This window comes from Zootoca vivipara, chromosome 1 (assembly GCF_965207765.1).
Source record: "Zootoca vivipara chromosome 1, rZooViv2.hap1.1, whole genome shotgun sequence".
Lineage (NCBI taxonomy): Eukaryota > Metazoa > Chordata > Lepidosauria > Squamata > Lacertidae > Zootoca > Zootoca vivipara.
The window spans coordinates 20,230,722-20,243,336 of record NC_142582.1 but is presented as its reverse complement, the minus strand read 5'-3'; the positions used below and the strand labels follow the sequence as shown (position 1 = coordinate 20,243,336).

Below are 12,615 nucleotides of genomic sequence, written 5' to 3'. Positions count from 1 at the left end.
GGGTTTTGCTCTGTGAACATAAGTCAAGTGCACAGATACCCTGCCCCCCCCCCCATTTGCTGGGTATGCAATAGTTGGGCTCAAAATATGGCAGATAGCCACTTTCTGTTTTTCAGTGTTTATCATGCAATTTTACAGATAACTGTTTTTAAAAGGCAAAATAATATGAACCTGGCTAGGATTGTATTGTGCAGGTCCTGAACTGAATACTAACAAAGTAGAAATGAAATGCTTTGTGTTCAAACAGAAACTTTGCTTTTTGCTACACCACCTTTTTGGTGTAGAAAAGGAGAAAAAGAACAATAGCGGAAGTAATTCACATACCCACACAAAGCTGTATGTAGAATTAGAGCTAAGAATACAAGCTAGCCAGCAACCCTAAGTCTTAAAAATGGATCCAGGTAAAGATTGTCACAGTGGCCTCAAGTAATGCAGCAATCACCTCTTTTATTATTCAGTCATATATTCAGTTTTAAAATCACTACATCCAATCAGCTATCCACTACTCGGAAAACTTTTAAATATATGATCGGCAATGGAAGGGCACCTATTCCTTATGAATTGAACTGTCCTGATGGAAAATATCATTGAACTTCAGCGTTAGAAATTCACCCCGAACTTCAGGTCAGGTACCAGCAAACCTGTAAATTTTAGTCACATCTTTTCGGTTGAACTGTTTGGTCATCTCAGTCATATCCCTAAGCCATATCCAACATTTTAACCTGTTAACAAATGTTGTTCTTTTAGTGTATATCAGGGTTAAGTCAACATGCCCTCCAAATGTTGTTTGGCTCCCAACAACATTAGCCTTAGCCATCATGGGCAACGATCCGGGATGATGGGAGTTGTAGACTAGCAACATCTGGAGGCTCTTGCTTCAAACTATTGGAGGAAGCAAATTAGTTGGAGTTTGCAATTCATTCTACTGGTGGTTTGCTTTAAGAGACTGGAGAGTAGGGCGTGGCCAAGCACTTCTCACTCCCAGTCCATTAACCTTTGTAAGTTTGGACACCATTAATAAGTTGTTCCAATAGCAGAAGTTATTTTTAATGTATTTGCAGAGAATTTCCAGAGCACTTAATAATAGGAAAATATCTAAACAGTGCACGGATACTTTGACTATACAGTGGTACCTCGGTCTAAGTACACAACTGGTTCCGGAAGTCTGTACTTAACCTGAAGCGTACTTAACCTGAAGCGAACTTTCCCATTGAAAGTAATGGAAAGTGGATTAATCTGTTCCAGACAGTCCACGGAGTACTCAACCTGAAGCATACTTAACCCGAAGTATGAGTGTAATTGGTTCTGGAAGTCCGTACTTAACCTGAAGTGTACTTAACCTGAAGCGAACTTTCCAATTGAAAGTAATGGAAAGTGGACCAATCCGTTCCAGACGGGTCCGCAGAGCAAACCGAAGCGTACTTAAACCGAGGTATGACTGTATTTTTATTTGGTTGATCATGCACAGACTTATTAATTCTTACTAGTAGTAGGTGGAATGCATGTAGGCTGTTGGATGCCAGAATTAATGTTTAATCAGGCACTTTAAAATAAGTTTTAATCTTGATTTACTTAGAACTTAGACCCTATCTTTCTGCAAATCTGCTGCTGCTTACAGATAATATGCCCCTAGGTCAGACATAGGCAACCTTGGCTCTCTAGATGTTTTGGAACTACAACTCCCATGATCCCTAGGTAACAGGGCCAATGGTCAGGGATCATGGGGGTGGTAGTTCCAAATCATCTAGAGAGCCAAGTTTGCCTATGCCTGCCCTAGGTAGATCAGGGCAGAAATCTGAAAATGTATCAGTAAATGTGAGGTGGTGCTGTCAGCTTCAGGAAGGAATGCCTGGAGAACACATTTTTGCACATCTGCTCACTTGTTAGAGCCAAATATGTACATATTTGTTAAGGGCACACCCCTTAATCTTAGAGGCTGTAGTTTGTTAAGGGTGCTGAATGTTAGGAGACCCTTATTTCCCTCAGAGAGCTACAATTTTCAGAGTTGTTCAACAGTCATTCATTTTTCCCAGGAAGTCTGCGCATTGTAGCTCTCCAATGGGAATAAGGGTCTCAACCACTCTCAGCACCCTTAAAAAACTAGTTTCCAGGATTCTTTGGCAGAAGCCATGACTGTCGAAAGTGGTATGATACCACTTTAAATGTTTAGCATAGATGAGTCCTTACTATAATATCACAAAGGCAGAACTAATTGAAAAGATAAAAGTATTTTACCTGCTTGTTTGTGTGAGTTGTATGTTCTCTACTGAAGTTTCCCTAGCTCAGTGTGTTTTGTAAATAAATAAATAAATAAATAAATCTTGTGTTTCAAGTTCTCAGAACTGGTGGTGTAGTGCCTTCTGATGGGTGTTGCTGTTTTGGAAATAATACTTATTGTTGAGAAGTAGATATATGCAAGGTTGGGAACAGCCTGCACCCAGAGAGAGTGGTTGGAGGTAGTTCAAGGCCTTGCCAGAGATATGCACACTTCTCCACATCATGGCTTCCAAATGGGAACAGGGTGGCTGAGTGCCACTGTTGGTGCATTCCAGTAGCTGTTGGAATACAACTCCCATCATTCCTTTCCATTGACTATGCTGGCTGGGGCTGATGGGCATCTGAGTCCTAAACAGCCAGGTTGGGCAAGGCTGTTGTAACAGAACTTTTCGTGGTGTGTCCCTGAGAAATAAGTTTTCGTGGGAACACACAAATCCCTGCTGGGTAAACTTGTTCAGGTGAGATGCTTCCATGGCACATGTCAATTTGATTGAGGGAATCTTAATGGAATGAGATGGGTAGGTAGGTAGGTAGGTAGGTAGGTAGGTAGGTAGGTAGGTAAGTAAATAAATAAATAAAGAAATAAATAAATAAATAAATAAATAAATAAATAAATAAATAAATAAATAAATAAATAAATAAATACAGGCTTTCCTTACAGTTGTGACTTCTGATTGTGTGGCCTTTAAAAGGGATTAGAAAAAAGCAGCTAGTTTAGTCTTCGATAAAGGGTTTTGAAAGGGCAAAAATGTTTTGTGGAAATGTTCTCCGTAACTTATAAGAATAAGAACCTATGTAAAAAGGTCAAGGGAAATACAGTTTGTGAGCCAATGAATTTTCTATGACCTTTCTTATGTACGTTTAGCTTTCAAGTAGCACTTGTGTCTTCCATATGCTAGTTACTTGTGCCAAATATTTTCCTCTGCCAATAAATATTATACAACTTTTGCCCAGAGATTGTTGAGGGCAGCAGCAGGTGGTGTGCCATGAATGTCCATGGCTCATTTTGTGGGGAGGAAATTGTGTACACCTTTAGAATTATTTTACTCTGCTGCTCCCCCACAAATCCTTTTTTCGGTACTGTTCAAGCGAATTGTGACAGCCATCTGTTTGGCAACATATATGGTCAATGCAAGGTCACTGAGTACATTTATTTATTTAACAAAATTTTAAAACAACTAGTTTATTGAAAGCAACAATTCTCAAGCAGTTTACAAGTACATGATCAGATGTGGATTTTTAAATGTGTGCATTTTGGGAAATAAAAAATCTACTTAAAGAAGCAATTTAAGCTAAATAAGTGCTGAAAAAGGAAAGTGAGTAAAGTGTTACTCTTCTAACTCCCTCCTTCAGCTTTGTGTACTTTTAAAGCAGGCATCCCCAAACTGCGGCCCTCCAGATGTTTTGGCCTACAACTCCCATGATCCCTAGCTAACAGGACCAGTGGTCGGGGAAGATGGGAATTGTAGTCCAAAACATCTGGAGGGCCGAAGTTTGGGGATGCCTGTTTTAAAGGGTGAAGAAGGTAACCATTCTCACCACCTCATGACTAAGGGGGTCACTGAGTAGGTAGGCTTCATGGATGCCAGGGGAAGACTTCAAATGCTGCTGCATTTGCAGCTGTAATGGTCATAAACTGGATATGTAAGTTGTGTATCATTTAGATAGTGGCTTCATTCTCTGCTCTACTGGCATGACAAAGAAATAGAAGCCCATTCGGGCAATGCACTTCTACACCGGTCCTAAAAGATCTACATTGGCTCCCAGTACAGTTCCAAGCACGATTAAAAGTTTTGGTACTGACCTTTAAAGCCCTAAATGGCTTCAGCCCTGTATACCTAATGGAGCACCTCCACTCCCATTGTTCAGCTCAGACACTGAAATCGAGCCCCAAGGGCCTTCTGGCCATTCCCTCACTGCAAGAAGTGAAGCTACAGGGAACCAGACAGAGGCCTTCTCGGTAGTGGAATGCTCTCTCATCAGATGTCAGAGATAAACAATTATACTACTTTCTGAAGGCAGCCCTGTATTGGGAAGTTTTTAATTTCTGATGTTTTCCTGTATGTAGGAAGCAACCCAGAGTGGCTGGGGCAACCCAGTCAAATGGGTGGGGTATAAGTAATTTATTACTATTACTATTATTACTATTACTATTAATTGTAATTAGCATGCAGAGGAAGGGCTGCAGCCCAATGGTAGACCATCTATTTACATTCAGGAGTTCCCAGGTTCAATCCCCAATGTTTTCAGTTGGGACTGGGGAAGCTGCTCTCTCTCTAAACCTTGGAGAGTCACTGCCAGGCATTGCAGACACTGCAGAGCTAGATGGACCATTGGTCCGACAGTGTATCAGGCAGCTTCCTGTGTTACTATCCTGGAGCAGTGATGCCAACTACATTGTTGATGATGCTGTTTGGGGCAAGCATTGGAGGTGGGGGTGGAGACAGAGGAAAATATCCTTCTCCCGTCCCTAACTGCTCTACTTGGCAAGGCAGCTAGCTACTGAGTGGAATGTGCTCGGTAATGTGAGAGGACACTACACTAGGAGTGATCGCCAAAGAGGAAAACTCCTGTAGCTGCTGTTGCCATCAGTACAGTTGTAGGGATTGGAACAGATCCTTAAGTTCTCTAATCCCTTTGGCAGTGGAGATGCTGATTTCAGTTTAGGGCAATGTGAGATGTATTTTTGCTTGGAGTGCTTTAGGCTTTGCCTTTTGTTCGTTTGGGCAGTTAGAAAATGGACTACAAATTTGAATCTAGGTTTGGGAGTGTTGAAAGGTAGTGGGAGAAGAGAGAAGCACAGGTGTGGTAGGGATGTAAATATCAGGGTTGGGGAGGTGAGGAGAAAGTGCTGAAGAATGAACTGGGTTGGGAGGTGGATGTCGGGCAAGGGGAGGAAGGAATAGGGAGGACACAAGAGCCAAACCATAGGAAATCTGCTTCTTAATCTGCTAACCGGCTCACCAGTCCACAATAATGTGATTCTAAATGTGTGTTTAAAAATGCTACTCATTTGGTTTCCTAAGTAGTTAAATGCTGCTGCCTAGAATATTTGAAATGTCTTTCAGGACTAGGAGTCTGAGTGATCTATTCTGAAGCATTCTTTCACTCTTTAGTACTTAGAGTATTACTTAGTTGGATATCTTTTTTTTTTTTTTTCAATTTCAAAAACCCTTTATTGCATATTAAAATTCAAAGAACAAACACAAAAGAAAAATACATATAACAAACACATATAACAGATACATACTATACAACGGTTCTAAAATCACAATTGACATTCTTAAGCTAACTTAGGAATCCAACTGCACCAAAACTTACATAAAAAGGAACCAGCAAAGATAAAGAGAAAGAAGAAAAACGAATGGAAAAGAAGAACGAATACGGTAAAGAGTCTGAGGTAAGTCTATATAGGGGGGAAGGGAGGGAATGGGGTGGAATAGGGGGGGAAGGGGGGAAAGATAAATAGGCAGAAAGGAATTGAAAAGAACAGTTAGCAAAAACAATATAGAATAAAGATTTGACTTCCAAACACTTATAACCGGTTTCATTTCGTAATTAATTTCAACTAAGCTTTCCTTCTCTTTATACTTTAAACTATTTTTCAACTTCCCATTTCCTTATTTCTTATCAACTTGTGCCTCTTAATCCAAACATATCACCAACTTTGTGCTTATCTTTTGTTTATAGAAGTAATCTTCCACATATTTCCACTCATCTTTTATTTTTTGTTTGGGTATCTTTCTAATCAAAGCAGTTAATTTCGCTAGGGTCATATATTCAACTAATTTTATATACCACTCCTGTATGGTTGGAATCCTATCGCCTTTCCAATTTTGGGCAATCAGCGCTCTCGCTGCCGTGCACGCGTAGAGGAGTATATTCTTCCTGTCCCTCGGTATATCCTCCGGAATCATACTCAACAACAGAATCTCTGGCTTTTTTTCGAATGTATATTTAAGCATTTTTTTTAGTTCTTCGTATATACCTGACCAATAATTACTAATCTTGTTACACCCCCACCAACAATGAAAAAAATCTCCCAATTTCTCTTTACATTTCCAACATTTATTTTGGTCATTTCTATAAATTTTAGCTAACTTGGCTGGTGTCAGGTGCCATCTGTATACCATCTTCCATAAATTTTCTCTAATTGCCATACATGCTGAAAAATTTATATCGTCCCTCCATAGTTTTTCCCATTGATCTACATAGATTACCCTTCCGATATCTTGAGCCCATTTTGTCATTGTATGTTTTACTAACTCATCTTTCATCTCCCACTCAAGTAAGAATTTATACATTTCTGCCAATGGTTTTCCCTGGTTTTCTAATAGAATTTCTTGCAATTTTGACTTCTTGTCCTCAAATCCTACCGCTTTGTGTTTCTTGAATATGGATTGTAATTGGAGGTAATGTAACCAGCTTTGACAATGTTGTTTAATCTGATTATATGGTTTAAGCTCGTACTGATTATTAATTTTCCTGATCAGTTCTTTGTACGTTGGCCAGTTACCCCCTTTAGGCTCCCTACTCATCGCTGACATTTCTAAAGGTGAAGCCCACCATGGGACCTTAGGTTCTAACAAATTTCTAAATTCTTCCCAAATATCAAACAGAGGTTTTTTGAACACATGATTAGTAAATGATGAATATTCTTCCCTCTTTTCTCTCAATAGGTGTGCATGCCACCCTCCAATGTTCCTAAAGCCCTCCAACTTGAGTAGTTCCAGGTCGTCCAACAGGAACCATTCTCTCATCCAACACAAGCAAGATGCCGCATAATACAATTTCAGATTTGGGACTCCCCAGCCACCCCTCTCTTTTGCATCCGTTAATAGCCTAAACTGGACCCTTGCTTTCTTTCCTTGCCAAATAAAATTGCCCAGATCTTTCTTCCACGTCTCGAATGTGTCTTTTTTGATTTTTATCGGTAGCATTTGGAATAAAAATATCAATTTTGGTAATACCATCATCTTGATTGCGGCGATCCTTCCTGCAAATGTTAAATTTAATCCCTTCCAATTCTCCAACTCCTCTTTTACTTTCTTCCAAATCTTAGCATAATTATTATCAAATAAATCCACATTGTTATTAGATATGATAATTCCCAAATATTTGATTTTTCTCACTATCTCCCATTCACTGATCATTTGTATTTTTTCTTCCTCCGCCTTCCTTATATTTTTGATCATCAATTTAGTTTTCTGATTATTAACTTTTAACCCCGCTACCTTCCCGTAATCCAATAATTTTTGTTTCAATTTAGGTAGGGTCTCCACTGGGTCCTCCAACATTATTATTAGATCATCAGCGAATGCTCGCACTTTAAACTCGCTTTTCCCAATCGCTATACCCTTGAGTTCCTTGTCCATTAAAATATCTTTCATCAAAAATTCTAATGCCCAGATGAATAACAGCGGGGACAGTGGGCATCCCTGCCTCGTCCCTTTAGATATTTCAAATTCTCTTGTTACACCCCCGTTGATAATCAGCCTTGCTATTTGTTTTTTGTAGATTGCATTTATTCCCTCCATAAACCTACCCGTAATTCCCAATTTCCTTAATGCCTCTTTCATAAAATCCCATGCCAAATTGTCAAATGCCTTTTCGGCGTCCAGGAATATGAAAACTACCTTTTTGCTAGGTCTCCAGTCTACATATTCAAAAATATCTAACAGCACTCTAATATTGCTAGCCATCTTTCTTTGGGGTAAAAATCCTTGTTGCTCTTTACCTATAACTCTGTTCAGGACACCTTTTATCCTATTGGCCAGGATTCCCGCATATAATTTATAATCAGTATTCAGCAATGAAATTGGCCTGTAATTCCCTATTTCCTCTCGTCTTTCTTTATCTTTGGGTATCAGAGTAATAAACGTATCCTGCCATGTCTTGGGAAACATTCCCCCTTCTAATATCTCATTTACCATTGTTTTATACACTTCTCTGAGCTCGTTTTGTAGCACTTTATAATGTTTCCCTGACAAACCATCCGTACCAGGTGATTTTCCTAACCTTAATTTATTTATCTCCTCATCTATTTCTTGGTACGAAATAGGTTCATTTAATTTCTCCAATTCTTCCGAGCTTATTTTAATTCCATTAAATTTTTCAAAATATTTCTCCAATTTCTTTTTACTAATACCCTCCCCCTTATACAATTTACTATAATATTTCACGAAACAATCTTGAATTTCTTCTACCTCGGTCTTGATCTTTCCCCCATCCTTTATTGTTATAATTTGTTGTTCGCTTCGCCTCTTTCTTAACTGCCAGGCCAATAACTTACCTGATCTATTCCCTAGTTCAAAGGTTCTTTGTTTTGCCCATAGAATCCTGTTCTCTATTTCCTCGTCCATTAATTGTTTCAAATTATTTTGTAGGATTTTTACCTGTGTTATTAGAGTATTATCTTTTGGATTTTTCCCCAAATCTTTCTCCTTCATTTCTATCTCTTTTTTCAACTTCTCTATTTTTTCCTGTTTATCCCTTCTATGTCTACTTTTCTGCTGTATATACAACCCTCGCATAAAGGCTTTACTGGCATCCCAGACAGATGTTATATCTATCTCCGGCATTGTATTAATTTGAAAAAATTCTTTAACCAATTCTTTTAATTTTTGAACAAAGATCTCATCGTCCAATAGCCTATCGTCCATTCGCCATCTTTTAATATTTCTCCTCTCTTCCTTGATCTTTAACATTACCGGGTTATGGTCGGTCACTGATTTTGCCATTACCTCACATTTCTCTACTAATGTTGATAGCTCAGTGGAGATCCAAATCAAATCTATCCTAGAGGCTGACTTCTTGGCCTCAGAATAATATGTGAATTTCCTCTCCATTGGATGTTTAAGCCTCCAAATGTCACTTAGCTCATAATTGTCGATTATCTGGAAGAAGATCTTAGGCAACTTACCTCCTTTCCTAGTATCGCTTGTTCTATCAATATTGGGCATTACAACACCGTTAAAATCTCCTGCCAAGATTATTTCGTCCCCATCAACCACCTCATTTAATATTTGCTCAATTTTCCGAAAAAAGCCAGATTTACAGCCATTTGGCGCATATATGTTTATCACCATTATTTTCCCTTTGGGTGTGTAGATTCTTACCCCTACCACCCTCCCCTCTTCATCCTGGAATACCTTCTCTGACTTTAGATTCCCTTTTACATACGTTACTACTCCTCTCTTTTTCTTCTTCTTATCAGCCGATATGTAATCCAACCCCAATCGTTCATTCTTTAAGACCCTTTCATGCTTTCTAGTAACATGCGTTTCTTGTAAACAGATCACGTTCCAGTTCCCTTTTTTTAATACATGTTCTACTCTATTTCTTTTTCGCTTACAATTTAACCCATTTATGTTCCATGACACGATATTTAATTCCATAATTATACAACAGATGTTATTGTTATTATTGTTATATATAATCCAATATACACGTGCCTATCTGTACGTGTATCTATTCCTCTTAATAAATTATCTCCTTTTTCTTAATATAATCGAATTTTATTATCATAATAAGAAGAAATATAAGGAAAATCACTACAAGACTTCTGCTACTAGTAATTGTATTCAACTCATCACCGCTCCAATAGGTATGCGGTGCTTTCAAAAAAAAAGAAATCAGATTTTAGTGACTTATTACGTTTTCAATTCTCTTCCTCCCCTCCTTCACCCCCTCCCAACAGTTCCTTCCCTGCTCTCTCCAAAAAAGTTTCAGCGTCTTCAGCACTCTTTATTGTTTTTCTTCTATCTTTAAATGTAAATGTGAGACCTTCGGGAAACTCCCACACGTACCAAATTCCCTTCATTGTTAGGGCATCTGTCAACCTTTTATACCCCTGTCTTTTAAGTCTAAACCTCTTTGGAATCTCTTTAAAAATGGCAATAGACTTGCCCTCTATCACCAGAGGTTCCTGTTTCTTTCTTTGGAGAATTTTATCTTTTAACAATCCAGAGTTTAGGAAAACCAGGCAGTCCCCGGGACCTTTGAATTTCTTGGATCGATCACCCCTTATTCGATAAATTTTGTCGACATCCAACATCAGATCGTCCTCTTTAACACGGAGCCATTCCGCCAATTCCTTAAGTAACTTCTCCTCGATCTTTTCCCCCTGCTTTTCCGGTACGCCTCTTAATCTCAAAATCAGTTCTTTTTGCCTCATCTCTACTAAGGCAAGCTGGTCCGCCAATTCCTCCTGCATCTTTAACAGATCCCTTCTCTCTTTATCATTCCGCTCTTGAGTTTTTCTCAAGTCTCTGCTCTCAGTTGTCAGTTTGCTTATATTGTCCTCTTGGTTATTAACTTTGGCGTTCAACTCTTTCACGGCTTTCTCCATTTCCTTACTTTTGCCAAAAAGTTCTTTAATTTGGCCCGTCAGCTCGGAGATTACTTTGGAATTGTTTTCCAGCTTGCTCTCCACAGAGTCTAATTTTTCATTTAGAGTCTTATTTATCTCGACAATCAGAGTCTTATTCATCTCGGTCATCAATTCCTTGACGTCTCCTAATGGGTCATTATCATTCGCGAGGGATTGGCGTCTTCCGGCCACTGTCGCTGCTCTAGTTTTAGATCCCATGTTCTTACGTCTCTTCCCACTTTTAAAATTCCCCTGCACAGGTATCCACTGTTTCCTCAAGTTCTCCGTAATGTCTTTTGCAGAGCCTCACTCCTTTCTTTGTGGGAGTCTCCTCAGTGAGGGCTCTAGTGTGTCATTGGTTTTAAGCTAAGGTTTTAAGCAAAAGCGATCAAACTTAGCCAAGTTTGAAAATAAAGTTCAAAATTGAGAGATCCTGGGCTCAGTTGCCTCCTACAGGGGATGTAGAGGGTCGCAAATAAAGGCTCAGAGCGTGGTAAGAAGCCAGGGTGTCATTAAAATGCTTAGCCACCAGATGTCACTCCTTCCCAGTTCTCAAAGTTTTTCAACTTCCTTGAAGATGACGGAAGTTTGTTCAGGCAGCTTCGCAAAAGCAGAACATCGCCATTTTCTTCAAATTTGATCTAAGACACCCCCTTCTTCCCTTCCTCACCTTTCCCCCTCTCTTCGCCACGTCCTTCTCTCCCCAAAGCGGGTATTTAACCTCTCCACCTCCTCGCCTCTCCTCCCCTCTTCGCAGGCACCGTAATATGTCACCAGTCCCAATCGAGTCCAATCGAGTAGCGCTGTCTCCGTGTCTTTCAATTTCTCAGGCTACGTTTTAAAGACGCTCTGTAGCGTTCAGCACTCAGTCTTTCTATGTCTCAAATTGTGATACTTTCTTTCTAATCGCTTTTTAGTCACAAGCTGTTGTAACTGCCGTTCCCCAGCCGATGATACAGTGTTTCGCCGACTTTCCTCCCGCCCCCCCCCCCGGCGCTTCTCTGTCTGGTCTTAAGGCAGCGCTTTCGATGCCGCTCAACTCCTCCTTTTAACAACCGATAATTTTTAGGTCTCCTTTCTTCTTCACGGGGGGGAATTCCCTTTCAATAATCTCTAAGTCGGTGAGCTCTGGGCGCTTACCGGGCAAGTCTTCGGCGTCTCGATAATGGCGTCCGTAGTTAGAAGCTAGACTCCTCTCCGCTGCCTCCACTAATAGTGCCGGCTGCGGAGTTCCGTCTCTCTTGCCGCTTTTCTTTTTTTCTGACGAAAACCCCGTGCTTTCGTCGTTCTGAGGGGGTCTTTGACGCTAGCACCCCTCTCCAAACGCCACTATCCTTTTAGTAAGTTGAGCTCGGCGGAGCTCCAAGTTTTCGTGACTCGCTCTCAGGGCGCCCTCACCGGAAGTCATCAGTTGGATATCATCTAGTATTCGTGGCTGAGCAAGCAGATAACTTACCATCAGGTAGATCGTTCTTGAAGGCCTCTTTAGATTATCTTGTGTGTTGCTCTAAGCTGCTACTTTAAATGAATTCAAATCTCCTTGAGCTGCACCCAAGGGTACTAAAGAAGCTTGCAAATGTAATCTTGGAGCCTCTGTCTATAATCTGAAGAATTATTGGAGAACAGATAAGGTCCCTACGGACAACATTTGCTCCATGATTCTATGAGAGCAAGGCAGTAGAGACTGGTCTGTTAGGGCAAATGGGGCTCTGTACCACCAACCTCGGGGGACGTGGGTGGCGCTGTGGTCTAAACCACAGAGCCTAGGGTTTGCCGATCAGAAGGTCAGCGGTTCGAATCCCTGCGACGGGGTGAGCTCCCGTTGTTTGGTCCCAGCTCCTGCCCACCTAGCAGTTTGAAAGCATGTCAAAGTGCAAGTAGATAAATAGGGGAAGGTAAACGGCGTTTCCTTGCTCTGTTCTGGTTCTCCAGAAGTGGCTTAGTCATGCTGGCCACATGACCCAGAA

The 12,615-nt window shown here is 40.3% G+C and overlaps 1 protein-coding gene across 6 annotated transcripts in view; it reads left to right on the top strand.

The window, feature by feature from the left end:
* Positions 1-12,615, top strand: part of LNPK (lunapark, ER junction formation factor) — a 47,592-nt gene that overhangs the window by 17,512 nt on the left and 17,465 nt on the right. The gene's annotated exons all lie outside the window — the stretch shown is intronic.